The sequence below is a fragment of the Chrysochloris asiatica genome, unplaced genomic scaffold, assembly GCF_000296735.1.
Source record: "Chrysochloris asiatica unplaced genomic scaffold, ChrAsi1.0 scaffold00282, whole genome shotgun sequence".
Taxonomy (NCBI): domain Eukaryota; kingdom Metazoa; phylum Chordata; class Mammalia; order Afrosoricida; family Chrysochloridae; genus Chrysochloris; species Chrysochloris asiatica.
Genome location: NW_006408800.1, coordinates 877,081 through 895,575, shown reverse-complemented (window position 1 = coordinate 895,575; position 18,495 = coordinate 877,081). Strand labels below are relative to the sequence as shown.

The 18,495-nt window shown below is 42.0% G+C and overlaps 1 protein-coding gene across 2 annotated transcripts in view; it reads left to right on the top strand.

Annotated features, from left to right (window-relative positions):
* The window catches only part of PCSK6 (proprotein convertase subtilisin/kexin type 6), a 358,296-nt gene that overhangs the window by 79,277 nt on the left and 260,524 nt on the right, over positions 1-18,495 (top strand). The gene's annotated exons all lie outside the window — the stretch shown is intronic.

Sequence of the window (18,495 nt, the reverse complement as noted above, 5' to 3'; positions counted from 1 at the left end):
CCTACACTGCCACAGCAAATAAAACTTAATTTCCCCTTAAATTTCATATGATCATTGAGATTAAAATAAATTTAATTTGAAAAGAAGCTAACTTTTTTTTTTTATAATTCATATTTAAAACTAATTGCTGTTGCATTGAGTTCAGTTCTTGGTAACCCCATGTGTGTCAAATTAGAGCTGTGCTTCCTAGGATGAAATTTTGAAAGTATATCGCCAGGTCTTCCTTCCAAAGTGCCTCTGAGTGGATGTGAACCTTTAACCTTTTGTGGTTAACAGCTGAGCACATTATTGTTGCACCTCCCACAAGCTCTAGTTCATTTTTTTTTTAAGTTTTTGTTGTGAATTGAGTGATAGTTTATATGGGAGAACATTGGTTTTACACTCATCGTTTCATTGCAATGATTACAATCTACTCTGCATCATCATTCAACAGTATTTGCTTCTATTCCCTCTGTGTTTTTGTTTTTTGTTTTTTTGTTTAATTTAAGGTTTTTATTGTGGATTGAGTGAAAGTTTGCAGGGCACATCATCAGTTTCACATTCAACAATTCATATAACTTGTTTCATTACATTGATTATAATCCCCTCCATATACCATCAGTTAAAAGTATTTCTCTTTATCCACTTTAGCTTTTTTTTTAAAAAACACACAAACAAAAAAACCCCACTCAGGCATATATAATAAATTACATCTCCAAAGGGCGCATTCTGCAAGTCTGCTCCTGGCCACCAGTTCTTAGTCCTTCTCTTCTTAGTTGATGAATCTAGAGTCCTCCATGCCCCCATCTCTACCTCCATCTCTGGTGCTGCTGCTTCTCTGGATAAGGTCCCACATTCTATTTGTGTGTTCCTCTCTTGATGGTCCTAGGGTCCTCTGTTTCTGGACTGTAAGATTAATCACTCCCCTTTTTTTTGTTACAAAACTTCTACCTTTACAATTGTGACAGTCGCGATTAGTCATGAAAACAGTTATTCACTACTGAATCTTATGAATCTTATCCCCATCTCCTTTCACCAGACCCATCTAGACAAGATGATAACTATTCAGTGGGTTGATTTTGTTTTTTGAGATGTACACAAAAACACTCAGGAATCTATAATCATTTAAACAACCGAAGAGCACATTCTGCAAGCCTGCCTCCTGGCCACCAACACACAGCCTTTCTCTTTCCATGAGTCTAGAGCCCTCAGCTGTTCTTCCATGTCTCCATCGCTGCCTCCATCTCAGGTGTCACTGCTTCTCTGGCTAGGGTCCATTCATGCTCTTCTCCCTTGATGGTCTCCAGTTCATATTTATTGGGTGGTTATTATACTTCCTTTTTGCAGAGTTTTGAGATTAATATTTGGTAAATATCAGTCAATGGATACTTGATACAATTAAAAATGTACAATTATCCAGAGAGCCTTTGATGAGTTAGTTCGACAAGTGTTTCTACAATACATACTATGAACCTTATCTGTCAATTTGCCATACTGGGGTGGTTTGTGTGTTGCTATGATGCTGGAAGCTATGCCACTGGTATTTTAAATTCTAGTAGGATCATCCATGGTGGCCAGGTTTCAGCAGAGCTTCCAGAAAAGACAGACTAGGAAGGAGAGTTGAACCACTTCTGAATGTTAGTCACTTAAAATCATATGAATAGCAGTATAACATTGTCAGATATAGTGCCAGAAGAAGAAAACATTATGACTAGGTAGCATATAATGAAGACTCAGTGATACTGAAGGAAAAAGTCCAGGGTGCACTGAAAGCATTGACAAAGAACAAGGCTCCAGGAATCGATGGATATAAATTAAAATATTTTAACAAACCGATGCTGTAGCAGGAAAACACTCACTCGTCTGTGCCAAGAAATCTGGAAGAACAGGCTGACTAAATGGAAGAGATCCTTATCTGTGCCCATTCCAAAGAGAGGGGATCTAATGGAAAGAGGCAGTCATCAAACAATATCATTTTTTTTTTTTTAATTTAAGGTTTTTATTGTGGATTGAGTGAATGAAAGTTTACAGGGCACATCATCAGTTTCACATTCAACAATTCACATAACTTGTTTCATTACATTGATTATAATCCCCTCCATATACCATCAGTTAAAAGTATTTCTCTTTATCCACTTTAGCTTTTTTTTTTTTTTAAAGACACACAAACAAAAAACCCCACTCAGGCATATATAATAAATTACATCTCCAAAGGGCACATTCTGCAAGTCTGCTCCTGGCCACCAGTTCTTAGTCCTTCTCTTCTTAGTTGATGAATCTAGAGTCCTCCATGCCCCCATCTCTACCTCCATCTCTGGTGCTGCTGCTTCTCTGGATAAGGTCCCACATTCTATTTGTGTGTTCCTCTCTTGATGGTCCTAGGGTCCTCTGTTTCTGGACTGTAAGATTAATCACTCCCCTTTTTTTTTTTTTTTTTGACGATTGCAAATCAGTAACATCTATTAACTCCCCCTTCCCCACGCCCGACAAGCAAAACAGCTGAATGTCTCTGGGGTTTATCCAGTTCCCCAAGGATTAAACAGTTCTTAAAGTCTTCTCTGCTGTGGCTGGCTCGCTGGTACTCTTGCCGGGGGGACCTCAATGGAAATGCAGATGGCATCCCTCTTTCAGGTGGGTCTTCGGTGGATGCTGGGTCCCTCAGGCACGCTCGCTCCAACGATGGAGAAGTGGCTGTCCGCTCGCTATAAGGTCGAATCAGTCAGGCTGGGATCCATACTGGAGAGCTTTTGACCTGTAACACAGACTAGAACTCCTGCCCCCTTGGTTAGTCATGTAATAAAGATATGTTCCCGCATCCTAACATGGTACCACCCCCATTCCAATCATGACTCGGTCCCTGTCTCTCAGAGCCCTGCTGTCAAACAATATCATTAATATCACATGCAAGTAAAACTTTGCTAAAGATAACTCAAAAGCGACTGCAATAGTACACCAACTGGGAACTGCCAGTGGTTCAAGCTGGATTCACCTGATGACGTGGAACAAGGGATGTCATTGCTGATGTCAGATGGATCTTGACTAAAAGCAGAGAATACCAGAAAGATGTTTACCTGTGCTTTGTTGACAGCAAAGGCTTTCAACTGTGTGAATCTATGGATAACATTGCAAAGAATGTTAATTCCAGAACACTTAATTGGAGTAATCAGGAGCCTGTATATAAGCCAAGAGTAATTGGTTTGAACAGAATAAGGGACACTGAATAGTTTAAAATCAGGAAAAGTGTGCACCAGTGTTGTGTCCTTTCACCATGCTTATTTAATCTGTATACTGAGCAAATGATCTAGTAGGCTGGATTATATGAAGAACGCATAGCATCAGGATTAGAGGAAGACTCATTAACAACCTGCAATGTTCAGATGATATAATTTTGCTAGCTTAGTATAGCACTGTGGGTTAATGCGCTGGACTGCAAAATCACTTTGAACCGCAAGGTCAGAGGTTCAAATTCACCAGCTGCTACTCAGAAACCTTATACAGGGTTGCTATGGGTCGAAGAATCGACTCAATGGCACTTAACAACAACAAACAGAGGAAAGATTGAAGTTGTCAAAAACTTCATTTTTCTTTTATCCACTGTCAACACTCATGGAAGCAGCTGTCAAGAAATCAAGTGATGCACTGCATTAGGCAAATCTGTTGCACCAGACCTTTTCAAAGTGTTGAAGAGGAAAGGTGTCAGTTTGAGGACTAAGGTGCACGTGACCCAGGACATGGTGTCTTCATTCACCTCATAAGCATGTGAAAGTTGGACAGTGAATAAGGAAGACAGTAGAAAAATTGATGCATTTGAGTTATGGTGTTGGAGAAAAATATTAAAATTCCATTGACTGCCAGAAGAACAAACCAATCTGTGTCGGAAGAAGTACAACCAGAATGCCCCTTAGAAGCCTTTGTCCCTCATACTTTGGACATATTATCAGGAGGGACCAGTCCCCTAGAGAAAGGATATCATGCTTGGTAAAATGGAGGGTCAGTGAAAAACAGGAAAATCTCGAGAAGATGGGTTGGCACAGTGGCTGCAGCAATGGGCTCAAGTGTAACGACAACTGTGAGGTGGTCCAGGGCTGGTCAGTGTTGTGTTCTGTTGTGCATAGGGTCGCACAAGTCCGAGATCCTCGACAGCACCTTGCAACAGTAACAACACATGCATCCAGCTCTGTCCTCAGCCGTCACTGCTTGCCTGTAGCCTCTGTGCCCAGGGACTGTCAGTGAAACGATATGTAGCCAACTGTGTAGTATATCCCAAGGTGACTAGAGCTATGAGGGAAATTAAGTCTACCCCCGCCCCCAAACAAATAGTAACAGCCCCAACAAAGAAATGGGGCTATTGGTAAATTATAGTCTTAGAACATAGAAACTATCTTCTTTTAAAAGTAATTTGCTAAATGTTAATTCATGTCCCCAAACTTGCACACAATACTATTTCAGATACTCTGAAAATAGATTTTAAATAAGTTTTACTTGGAGAAATGGGTTCTTGGTGTTTCCCAAAGCCACTTGACACTCAGGACTTCTTTTGTTTTGGCTGAGGGAGAGAAAATGGGACCGGTTGTTTGTCACTGGGTACTGTACCACATACCCTTCTCTTGGGCGATCACTCTCTGGGTATTGTGATTTGAAGTGCTTGATTAAGTTGTCCTCATGGGGCATGGGGTCCATTTGTGTACATGGGTTGTGTGACAAAACAGTTGTATCCTGTCTATATTTCAGAACTCATTTTAGAGATGGATGTGTGTATGTGTGTGGGTTTATGGGTAAGTGAATAAATGGAAGACTAATGGATGGGTGTGTGTGTGTGTATGGATGAATAGATAGAAATATATCTTTAAGATAAGGAAATATAAAGTTTCATCTTTACTAAGGAATTATTAGACCCCGCTGAGCTTGGATGTTGTAACTTACATTAGCTCAGTTAATCATGTGAACTTGTATTCACACCCTGGAACTTGTGTTTTTTCCAAGGTGCCAGTACAGCTTTTCTTCTAGAAGTAAAGCCAGCATGTTCATTGCTTTTTCCTACAGAATGGGGCACTTGGACAAGTCAGGTTGAATGTGTGTGTTAGTAAAACACAGAGGTGAGGTGGGGTTTGGTGAGGGATGAGGTAGGGCAGGACCCTGTTCATAGAGGAGTTATGAGTTCAGTAGGGCTGCAGGGCAAGGAGTAAGCTGAAGGTGGCCAAATAAATATCTGTCAAAGTTTGCAGACAATCATAAACCAGGAAAAACATAGTTTCCATTCCCCTCCATATCTTGAATTTAAGCAAGCAGTTCATCTGCCCTATGAAGATAGGCTGCTTGCCTATCTGAAGTCTTTTTGAGTTATTGAATTATTACTGCCCTGATGATTAGGAGCAAACTGTCTGCACCAGGGAAGTCCCCCCATTGGGAGCTCTGAGAAGAGGCCCTGGGACAGTGGCTTTCATGACTCCTGTTCCACAGTAGCATCTAAGAATTAGTGGTTTCTTAATTGTAGAATGAAGGTAGAATTAGGAGACTTCTTTTGTGTTTTGTCTAGCATCCTCTTTAAGTTTTTGAAGGTAATCAACTAACTGTTCATCCTTTCTTCCAGAACATTAATTGTGCACTTACTGAGTGCAAGGCCCTGAGCCCAGGAAATGAAGGGAAATCCAGGCCTGGTTCACCTGGATGAACCCACCACATAGCCCAGAGGGGGAGACCCATGCAAGAGCAGAGGAGGAAGATGCGTACACCTGCTGCCTCCTCCAGCACTAGCGCTGCTTGGCTTACTTATTTTTCATGTCCTTACTGGATTTTATTTTACTGAGTTTGGATCTGAAGGCCAAATATTCCCAGTCATCAGTTGATTCCTTGAAGGAAATAGAAGAAGGGCCGGCTTCCTAGACAAAAGCCATGGCAGTTAAAATTTTTCAAATAAAAATCCCTTTTACACAGAGCTTCTTAATAAGCTCCCAGCAGTGCCGCTATGAAAGCATCCTGCCAGGAAAGAAAAAAGGGAGAGGAGGTAAACAGCGGCACATTCCAGCCTTTGCTCCAGCTGCTGTGTGATTGGTTGAGGAAGTCTCTGTGCGCTAATGAAAATTTTAGCCTCAGGGAAAACACACAGACGTCTGAACCAATTATGAATTCAGAATCACAACTGAAATACCTCTGTTGAAATTAGTCCAGCTTTAATGCAAACCAAGTCAATTAGCTGTCAATCTGACTAATATTTACTTTGCCCAGCCATCCTGATGAAATATTTGACCAAATTTGCTGTTTTTTACCAAGTATTTAGCCTTACATTTTATTGCAATACATGCAAACATTTTCCTACATTAGTAGAGCATTTATGTTACACCTTTGCATTTGGGGAGTTGTATAATTAATATTATTGTTGTTGTTAGGTGTCATTGAGTCGGTACTGACTCATAGCGATCTTATACACAGCAGAACGAAACAGTACCTGATCCTGGGCCAACCTCACTATCATTGCCACTCTTGAGTCCATTGATGCTGCCACTTGGCCAATCCATCTAGTTGGGGGTCTTCCTCTTTTTCTTTGACCCTCCACCCTACCAAACATGATATCCTTCTCCAGTGACTGGTCCCTCCTGACAATATGTCTGAAGTTTTATTGTTGTTGTTGTTGTTAAGTGCCATCGAGTCGGTTCCGACCCATAGCGACCCTGTACAGGGTTTCCGAGGGTGTAAATCTTTACGGGAGTAGAAAGCCTCATCTTTCTCCCGCGGAGCAGCTGGTAGTTTCGAACCGCTGACCTTCAGGTTCGCAGCCCGATTCGTAACCACTGCGCTACCAGAGCTCCTTGTTTTATTAGTCAAAGAAAAAAATGATTTCATATTATTCAGAGACATCAATATGCAAAATCACCATTGTTGAGTGACCAAATTGGAAATGAATGCCATAGGACTTAGGAAAAAGTTCAATCAGATGCAGATGATATTTAATTCATTTCAATCCCTATTGTATCAAAGAGGCTCCATAGGTGATGGAGTTTATACTACACCTCGACTTCATGTAAAAGCTGATCAAGTGTTATTTACACACACAGCAAAACACAAGGGGGCAAGGGGAAGAATAGCAGAAATGTCTTTTTAGTTTCACGTATATACATGCAGACACCCAGAAACACACATCTCACGTACCCACGAAAACAAGCACTCCTACTTATATATACACTTGTCATCTGCTCACAAATACACATGCATACACATCTAACATATACAAGTACCCACAGTCACACATACATACAAACATATCATATACTTACAAATACACACATAATACACCCACAAATGCATGCATATAGCACACAGATGCATGAGACAACTCACAAACACACGCCTTTTTGTGCCAATCCTGTACATAAATTGTGCAGTTGTTTTCTGTACACTCTTAATTACTCTGACTTGATGTTGTTCATCATCTTTGAAAAAGGCTATTTTGCTCGAGTTGCCTTGTTGGTCAGGCTTTTCCTTGGGAGCACAGCCCAAGAGTTCTCAGTGTGAACTACCAGACAATGGGTTGTTCCAAGGGCTGTCATTTAAGCAAACTGTTCTTTTGCCAAAAGTCTGGAGACGGGTGGGTGATACAGAATCCTTGACCAATAGCTGAAAGGGTTTGCACATTTTTGTTTTCTAATTACTTGTCCTGATTCTGTTCCAAGCTGGCTTATAGTTAAACGTTGCTGCCTGGGTCATCCAAATTCTACATTTTAGCATGATGATTCCGGTTCAGCCCTTGCCTTGCCTTTACTTCTCAGCCAGAGTGATGATGGGAATGGAAGAATAAAGAGGCGATTAGGAACGCCCTCCATGACTCCTGGGGCAGTGGGAGCTTCAGTTCGATGCTTCACTTGAAACCCTTCAAGTTCAAAAATTAGAAAGTGATCGCAAAGCATTCAAATGGACATTTTGTTGTATAAAGTGGGACTCTGCCCCCAGAGTTTAATCAGAGCTCAGGTTTCCTTCCAGCAGTGATGCAACTTTGAAGCAGATCTTTCCATTAACCACAGATGGAATGTTATCTGACAGCTTTGTGTGCTAGAGCCATTAGAAGAGCAAACAAACAAAAAGTTCCTGGCAAATAAAAGCACATAGACAGTAAGTGACCAGATTAATCTCAGAGGTTGATGAACTGGATAGTGGTCAGAAGGTGGAAGGGCTCCTGCCCAGGCCCTGGGAAATGTGCTCAACCATCCTCTGCTGCAGTTTGATCAACCGTTGTGCCCACTCTCAGCACCACAGGACAGTGGCAAGCTGCCTTAACATTTCTAGCTGCACCTAGCTGGTTCTTACTGAGCAGTGGAAGGACTATGATTAATTGGTAAAAACTTTAAATTTTAAAATGCAACTAAAAGACAGTGTTTTATCATTTCACCTACATGCTCAGTGCCCCTACTTGAGTGTCTCAAAGTCATCTCTAACTCAACATATCCCAAAGCAAACTCACACTTTTTGACCCCACATTTGGACATTCCCTGTCTTAGAAGCCGCCTTCGCCCATCTTCCCTCACCCCCTTTGGAGGTGTGGAATAACCTTGCAAAAAGCCTAATGCTGACTAAGCCTCACTGGGCATTATGTCATCTATTATGGCCACACAGAGAAGCACTAAGAGCCCTGCTCAGGGGAGCTTCCTGGTGGCACTGTGGGCTAGGCTTCTAACCGCAAGTTCAGTGGTTCTGTAGGAGAATGATGAGGCTGTCTGTTCCCATAAAGATTTCCCATTGCAGAGACCCTGTGTAGAGTCACTTTCAGTTGGAATGGGCTTGAGGATGGTGGGTTGGAGTTTGGGTTTATGGAAGAGGGTTTTTGGAGACTTGGGAGCACTGTATTGTGACCCTTCCCAGGACCTACCTTATGCATCTCTTTCTATACCTTTTGGTTGTGACAAAACTATTGTCTTAAGTATGCGATAGTCTCTGTGAGATTCTGTGAACTGTCCCAGTGAATTAACAAACCCACAAAGGAAGTGAGGACCAGCAGGGGCAGGTGTCTGCCTATTTGGCCATCTGAAAGAAAGTGTCCTTCTAACCTGTAAGCTGTGCTCCAGCTCCAATGACTAGTGTCAGGGAAAGGCTTTAAGAGCAATTAGGTGTAAAAGATGGTGTCCATGTAACCTATGAGCTTTGGCCCAGGTCTGGGTTAGGAGGGTTAGGGAGTATGCCATGTGAGAGGCGGTGGATGAGGACGTGGAAAGGTAAAGACTGGATCCATTTTCACACTTTGGGTGTTGGAGTCATGCTAATCCTTGCCACACAGTTAATGATGAAGGTGGAATTTGCCAACTGTGCCCCTTATTTAGTGTGCCACCACTCGCAAGAATTTCATCAGGCCAGGTCCATCTGGAGTCAGTGGATGTTGCAGAGTTAAACACTTGGCTGCTAAACAAAAGGTTGATAGTTCAAGTCCACCCAGAGGTATATTGGAAGAAATGCTTGGTGATCCACTTCTAAAAAAGTAGACATTTACAGTCAGTCATTATTGACTCATTGACAGCTGTTTGCTGGTCGAGTCCATTTACCTTCTACACAACTCTCCTCTGCCAATTTTTCTGTATGAGGGCAAATCAGAAAATATTGCTACAAAATCATAGAAACCTTTTATTAAACAAAAATATCAAACTGTGGAGCTCGTTTCTCAGCAGATCCTCTATCTAGGTCTATACACTTCTGATGGCAGAACTAAAAACATTTAACCCTAACACTCTCTTGGGCAAAAGATGAGGTATTCTGCTCCTGCCAAGATTTATAGGATAGCTATGAGTCAGAATTGACTTGACAACACTTAACAACAACAACAGAAACCCTGTTTTGAAAAGATATCTGGTTCAGTTTTGTTGGAAATTTGATATTAGTCCTAACCTCAAAATTATTTCCCTCCATCCCATTGCACAAAAAGTACCTTTGTTTTGAAGGCACCTGAATAAGACTTGTTGCTAGTGCCATCTCTAGTCGGCTCTGACTCATAGCAACGCTGTATAGGGTTTCTGAGGAGTGGCTGTTGGGTTTGAACCAAGCTTCTAGTCCAATGCTTATTCTACAGAGCCAGACCTGAACTCCTAATGAGGCTGAGATGAGTGTATTACTAAGAGAGCCTGTCTTTCACCATTTAATGATTATAGAGACATGCTTAAACATGTATTGTTTGGAATAAAACCCAAACAAACAAAAGCAACCAACCAAGGACATCTCTAGGCCACTTAGAGTGATATTGACAAGGCTCCTCCAGGGTGTCAGCTTGTTTTGTGGTAAGTCTTTATACACATGCTGATACCTTACCTTACCAGAATGCACCTCAGACAAAATGACATTCAACAGATGCCTGGTTTTAATTGAATTTTACTTCTCAGGATCATAGCTAGAGAGGAGCAGGTACTACACAGGAGAGAAAGTGCTGCCCTTCATCAGGTCTTGAGATGATCATGAGGCCTTCATCATGACTAGAATACTTCATAGTATACATGTGCTGCATACTACAAGAAACACACCAGCAGAAAATGGACAGAAGAACCAGGGTCAGAGAGAAGGGGCACCTTCAAAACTCGATCTCAAAGAAATACAGACACTTCATATGAGTTTGCTAAGATAGCTGATCTGTGCTTAGTACAGTGGTGGCATTTGAAAAACTTTACTCTTGTCCCAACTCACTTAGGAAAGCTGACATCAGTAAATGCCATCCAGCTGTCACTCTTCTGGTTGTTGTTGTTGTTGTTGTTATTGTAAAGTTCTGTCAAGTTGGCACTTAACCCTGCATAGGGTTTCCAAGGTTGTAAAACTCTGTGGGAGCAGAAAGCCTCATCTTTCTCCCATTGAATGGCTGGTGAACTTGAACTTCACAGTCTAGTGCTTATGCAGCAGAGCCACTGAGCTCCTTCTATTTCTGTTAAGCATCCTTTATAATCTTTAACTTATTCATGAAACTTCATTAATTTGTTTAAGAAACCTTGGATGGGTATCTGCTCTGTCCCTGCATTGTCTGGGTGCTGAGATGCCATTGTGAACACAATGCCGTCCCTGGATATGTGGGGTGCACAGGCCAGTGTGGAGGCAGAGTTTAATCAATTTGATCACTGAATAGACATCCAATCGTAGGCTGTAACCTTTGTAGACTGTGCTGGAATAGCAGGTGCAATATAAGCCTTCAACCTGTCATCGAGACACTCCTGACTGCATTCATCTAGAGTCTGTTTTCATTAAAGAAAAAGAATAACACTCCTTCCCACAGATCTTTGGTGAGTAAGCACTGGTGGCAGGATAGGCACTTTCCCAAGAGCTGGGTGATTGGGGCAAACCCCTCCCTTCAGAAGCTCTACCTCTAATAAGCAAGTGGGACTTGTAAAGAAATAATATCCACGTATGGTTGAGAAGTCCTGGTGTGGTGCTGTGGGTTAATGCACTGGACTGCAAAGTCTGCTTGAACTGTAAGGTCAGTGGTTCGAGCTTACCAGCCACTCCTGGGAAACCTTATACAGGGTCACTATGGGTCAGACCGACTTGATGGCACGTAACAACAACAACAACAATGGTTAAGGGTAGTGATAAGATACATGCAGGTACATGAGAGCCCAGATGGGGGCCCTACCTTGTCCAGTTTGGGGGTGTCAGAGATGGATTGTCTGTGATGAATGTTAGAAGGTGAAGGCAGCCACCAGAAGTCTTGGGGCATGAATCACTCCCCTGTAGGGAGCTCAGTGTGGAGGTAGAAGACTTGACTGGAGAGCTTGAGTGCTGCCTGGGGTCCAGTGGGTGAGGGATCAGCTACAAGGGAGTATGGCTGAGCTAACAAAGTAGCTGTAGTGCTAAGTGGACAGGGCACATTTAGAATACTAAACATGAAAACCATTTGTGAGAGTCACTGCTCTGACTTGGGGAGCAGGTGGATTCTAGGGACATTAAATAGAAAATAAGCCTTGGTGGTATGCTGGTCAGAAAGAGACTGGGGGCTCCTCAGACTGTGGCCCTGAACTGCTTCAGGTATGGAGTGGAACTCACCTTGTGGCCCAATTTTCAGCCAACCAGTTAATAGGTATACGGGGGACCATTCAACTCACCATGGAATGGTCATTCAAGATTTTAAAAGGGCAACAACATTCACCTAAGGACAAAATTAGAACATTTCCAGATAAACCGAAATTGAAGGAATTTGCAAAAACCAGAGCAACCTTGCAAAAAATGCTAAAGGGAGTTCTTTGGATAGAGAAGTGACAACAACCCGAGACTAATATACATGACAACATTACCCAGAATTCAACCCGGATTTAGAAATACCCAAAGTAATACAAACTTCTTGTTGTTCAGTGCCATTAAGTCGGTTCTGACTCATAGCTACCCTGTATAGGGTTTCCGAGGAACAGCTGGTGAGCTCGAACTGCCGACCTTGTAGTTCAAATGGCTTTGCAGTCTGGCACATTAACCCACAGCGCCACACTAGGACTCCAAACCAAACTTGTTACTGTTGTTGTTAGGTGCCATTGAGTCGGTACTGACTCATAATGACCTTATGCACAGCAGAAAGAAACACTGCCCGATCCTGGGCCAACCTCACTATTGTTGCCACGCTTGAGTCCATCAATGCTGCCACTTGGCCAATCCATCTCGTTGGGGTCTTCCTCTTTTTCTCTGACCCTCCACCTTACCAAACATGATATCCTTCTCCAGCAACTAGTCCCTCCTTACAATATGTTCAAAGTATGAGACAAACTTCTTGTGTGCCGTGGAGTCGATTCCGACTCATAGCGACCCTACACAGGGTTTTCCAGGCTGTAAATCTTTACAGGAGCAGACCACCTCATCTTTCTCCTGCGGAACCGTTGGTAGTTTCGAACTGCTGACCTTTCATCTCGCAGCCCGATTCGTTACCACTACGCTACCAGAGCTAGACTGAAAATAGGGAACCAGAGATACCAATTTGCAACAACAGTAGCAACAAAACAAAGTAAAAAAAAAAGGGGGAGGGGGAATCAAGTAGATTTCAAGAAAGATAACTAAAGAAACAATTGTAACCCTTAAACTAGACCAAGCTTTACTCCTAGTCCTAGCCCAGCCCCTACCCCTACCATTAATCCTAGTCCTTACCATAGGCCTAACACTAAATGAAGTCCTAGGCCTTGCCTAGATTGAGCTGTAATCTTAACTTCTTACTCCTGCCCACTCCTCAACCACAACTCCCCCCCCCCTCAAAGAAAAGAAAAGAAAAGAAAAGAAAAGAAAAGAAAAGAAAAGAATAAGCCCAGGTGAGACATTGTTTAAAATGCTTGGCTGCTTACTAAGAGGTCAACTGACCTTTGAATACACTAGCATTCCAAAGGAGAAAGTTGTAGCAGTGTGCTTCCATAAAGATAGTTGTAGTTGTTTAGTGCCATTGAGTCGATTCCGACCCATAGCACCCTGTGTAGGGTTTCTGAGGAGCAGCTGGTGAACTTGAACCACCAACCTTGCAATTCCAATGGCTTTGCAGTCCGCCGCCTTAGCCCTCAATTACAGCCTGGGAAACCGTATGGGACCATTCCATCCTGGCCTATAGGGTCACTGGGACTCAGAATTGACTGGCTGGCAACAGCTACCACCATCCGTTACTTTGTCATACTGTTGTTGTGTGCTGTTGAGTCAGATTTGACTCAAAGTGACCCCAGTTTCCAATATTGGCTGGTGGGTTTGAGCTACCAACCAGTCATTACCAGACCAGTGTTTATCCTACAGGGCCACACCAGGACTCTTGCATAGTACTCTGATGCTGGTAGCTATGCCACTAGTGTTGCAGATATCAACAGGGTCATCCATAATGAATGGGTTTCAGCAGAGCTTCCAAAGTAAGACAGTAGGAAATAAGTCCTGGTGCTCTACTTCTGAAAATCAGGCAGTGAAAATCCCATTGATTACAACAAGAGTAGTATGACGTAGTGCTGGGATCTGAGCCCCGTTGGTTGGAAGGTACTCAAAACCCACAGTGATCCTGGAGATGGTGCAGGAATGTCTCATTGTGTGGTACATGGGGTTGTCATGAGCCAGATAGCAATTAGCTGCAGCAATATAAATTAGGAGAATCTGGGGAATGGGGGTTAGGGGATGGGGCTGACTCTCAGGCATCTTTGACGTAAGAGACCAGTGGGAAATGTACCTGCCAATGGCCTTAAGAGTGGCTAGGTGGCCAGCTATCTATACGGGAGGCCTGCATGTGTGGTGGTGGGTTTAGCTCCAGCAGGCATCCTGAGATGTCTGTTAGAATTTGCAAGTGATTGGTGAGGAGCCCCTGCTCCCTAGGGAACCTCCCTGCATCCTCAGTTGCTAATGGTGAGAAGGTCCTGTACTTTCCCAACATCAGCAACTAAAGCAAAACCCTGGCAAGGCTGCCCGCTTCCAGGGTCCTGCTTTGAAAACAAATGTTTTCAATCTCTTTCTTGATCAAGACCATGATTTAAACCAATAGTTGCCAGTTGTGTAGGTTGTTAGGTACCATCAAGTCAGTTCCAACTCAATAGCAACCCTATGCACAACAAAACCTGACACTGCCTAATCCTGTACCATCCTCACAATTGTTATGTTTGAGCCCATTGTTGTAGCCACTCTGTAAGACCTTCTCATTTGAGGGTCTCCCTATTTTTTGAGGACCCTCTACTTTATCAAACATGATGTCATTCTTGAGGAACTCACCCTTCCTAATAACATGTCTAAAGTTTGTGAGATGTCACTTCTAAGGATCATTCTGACTATACTTCTTCCAAGACAAATGTTTGTTCTTCTGGAAGTCCATGGTATATTCAGTATTCTCTATCAACAACATAATTCAAATGCGTCAATTTTTTTCTGGTCAGTCTTATTCATTGTCCTGCTTTTGCATTGAAAATATCATGAATTGGGCCAGGCACACCTTACCCCTCAAAGTAACATCTTTGCTTTTTAACACTTTAAAGAGCTCTTTTGTAGTAGATTTGTCTAATGCAGTACAGCATGTGATTTCTTGACTGCTGTGTCTGTGTTAACTGTGGATCCAAGTAAAATGAAATCCATCAATCTTGACTCCATTTATCATGATGTTGCTTATTTGTCTAGTTGTGAGGAATTTAATTTTTTTTGCAATGAGTGTAATTCCTGCTGAAGGCTATAGACTTTGTTCTCCATCAGTAAGTGTTTCAAGTTCTCTTCATTTTCAGTAAGATTTTTGTTAGGAGGGATACACTGGAGAAGGATATCATGTTTGGTAGGGTGGAAGGTCAGAGAAAAAGAGGAAGACCCCCCAGTGAGATGGATTGGCCAAGTGGCAGCATCGATGGACTTAAGCGTGGCAACAGTAGTGAGGCTGGCCCAGGATAGGGCAGTGTTTCATTCTGCTGTACATAAGGTCGCTATGAGTTGGTACCGACTCGACGGCTCCTAACAACAATAATGGGATTTTGTCATCTGGATATTGCAGGTTGTTAATAAGTCTTACTCCAATCCTGATGCTGCATTCTTGTTCATATAGTCTAGCTTCTCAAATTATTTGCTCAACATACTGATGGAATAAGTATGGTGAAAGGATGCAATCATGCAGAATCTCATCGTTCTGTTAGAACAACTGCCTCTTGGTCTATGTACTGGGTTTCCATGAGTACAACTAGCTGCTTTGAAATTCCCACTCTTTGCAATGTTCTCCATAATTTTCCACATTCTACACAGTAAAATACTTTTGCATAGTCAATAAAACATAGTTAAACATCTCTCAGGTATTCTTTGCTTTTAGCCAAGATCCATCTTTTCTCAGTACTGATATACTTCATTCCATGTTGTCTCCTGAATATGGATTGAATTCATGGCAATTCCCTGGGAGTGTACTGCTGTAACTGTTACTGAATTATCTTCGGCAAAATTTTACTTATATGTGATATTAACTATATTGCTCAAAATTTCCATAATTTGTTGGATCAACTTTTTTTGGAATGAGTATGATTTCTTCTAGTCAGTTGGTCAGTACTATGGATTGATTTGTGTCTCTCATAAATATGTGTTGTAAATCCTAACTTCTATTCCTAGCCTTAGGATTGCATTTGGTAATGGGTTGTTTTGTTACACTGATAAAGCAGGATTAGTGTAGGATGTATCTTGAGTCAGTTTCTCTTGAGGAATAAAAGAGATTAAATAAGTAGAGCAGGGATGGGAAAAGATAGATTTCATACCTCATGAAGATCCACAAAGGACCAAGGGATAAGGACCTTTCACCAGAACTAATGGAAAAGTACCCCGAATTCAGACTCCTAATCTCCTGAACTATAAGAAAATAAAACTTTGGTTGTTAAAGCCATCCATCTACTTGTGATATTTCTGTTTTAGAAGCATTAGGTAACTAAGACAGAATTTGGTACCAAATACTTGCAATATGGAAATGTTTTTGAAATTGGAGAATAATTGGAGACTGACAGTGTTTTAAGGTATCTACTGGACAGCTAACCACAAGGTTGACGGTTCAAGTTAACTAGCTGCTCCTTGGAAACCTTATACAGTGTTGCTATGAGTCAGAACTGATTGGGCAGCATTAACCGACCACAAGAACAATAATAAAAGCCTCAACAGCCTTGAAGAGACTATTGGTAGGATTATGGACATCCGAAGCAATTCTGGTGAGAACTCAGAAGGAAGTGAAGAGAGTCAGAGAGAAAGTCTCTATTATTTAGGGAATACAGATGGTACCAGCAACAGGAAGTTGATAGAAATGTGGACATTAAATGTGCTCTGGTAAGGATTTCAAAGGAAATGATGAGCATGTGATTGGACAATGGAGGAAGAGCGATGCTTTTGATGCAATGGTAAAGAACTTGTTTTAATTATGTTCAAATGCATGGAGGAAGGTGGTTGTTGTTTTCCGACTCATAGAGACCCTGTACAGGGTTCCAAGGAGCATCTGGTGAGTTTGAACTGCCACCCATGTGATTCAAACTGACCTTGAAGTCCAGTGCCGTACTGCACAGCAGCACTTGTGAATGATGATCTTGGATGTCTGGATCTTGGATGGTGTAAGAAAGACCTTAATGGGCAGCATGGTTTCTCCTTGCTATTTATAGTAAAATGTGAGATGAAAGAGATGGCCTTACAAATGAAATGTGTAAAGTGAAAACAAAGCTAGAAACCTTGGAAAATACTGCTGTACAAACTGAAGAACAGTGGTTGTTCACCAAGGACATGACTACACAATCTTTTGTTAAAGAGATTAATCATGGGAGTGATGGATCTAACCAACTACCACAGCTCGATATTTCTGGCTCTTCCTTTCTCTCCCCTTCTAGTGTGTATTTTATAATGTAATGCAAGGAAAACCAAGATTCAAAAGACAGCTAAGCATCTTAACGTTATTTCCCCTCTTTTCCCCTTTCCAACCATGTCTCAATCTCTGTATCACATAGTCCTGTTGTTCCAAGGTTGTACATACATCATTATTGACCTCTGTCCCACTTAGCCCATGCAAACCTGCCTAATTGTTCTGTCTTTCGCTTTGTTCTTCCATTCCCCTTTCCCTTTTTGTATATTGCCCCCCTTCCCAGCACCCAAACTGTCCTGTGTCTATCCTCTGCCTTGTGCTCCACTTTTCCAGCCTTCCCCTCACACCACTCCCCACTTCCCAGCAACCAGCAAAGATTTCCCCCCACTCCCCTTCAGTATGGGTTCTTTTTCTTAGTCTTTTACAGTAGTGGTCCTTTGCAGCATTTCTGCTTTTGTGACTGACTAATTTCACTCAACATAATGTCCTCAAGGTTTATCCATGTTAAGCGGTGGCTTGCAGCTTCTTTGTTATTCTTCGAGGAACTATAATATTCCATTGTGTGTATGTACCACAGTTTGTTTATTCATTCTTCAGTTGATGGGCAATTTAGCTGCCTCCATCTTTTTGCTATTGTAAATAGTGCTGCTATGAACATTGGTGTGCAAATATCTTCTCATGTTGTGGCTCGTTTTTCTTGTGGGTAAATACCAAGTAGAGGAATTGCTGGATCATAAGGTATTTCTATTTCCAACCTTCTGAGGAAATGCCATATTGCTTTCCAGAGATGTTGGACCATTTTGCAGTCCTACCAGCAATGCAGGAATGTCCCAGTGTCTCCACATCCCCGCCAGCATTTATTGTCCTCTGCATTTTTGATCTTTGCTGTTGTTGCTGGTGAGAGATGATATCTCATTGTTGTTTTGATTTTCACCTCTCTAATGGCTAGTGATCGTGAACATTTCTTCATACGCTTGTTGGCTGCCTGGATCTCCTCCTTGGTGAAGTGTCTGTTCATGTCCTGTGCCCACTTTTTTATTGGGTTATTTGTCTTATTCTTGTAGAGGTGTTGTAGTTCCCTATATAGTTTAGGAATAAGTCCCTTGTCTGATATGTCATTGCAAAAGATTTTTCCCCATACTGTGGGTTCCCTTTTTACTTTTCTGGTGAAGTCTTTTGATGCACATAAGTTTTTAATTTTTAGTATGTCCAACTCATCTATTTTGTCTACTTTTGTTTGTGTAGTTTTTAAAATGTTTGGTAGTCTGTTTATTCCCTGAATTTGT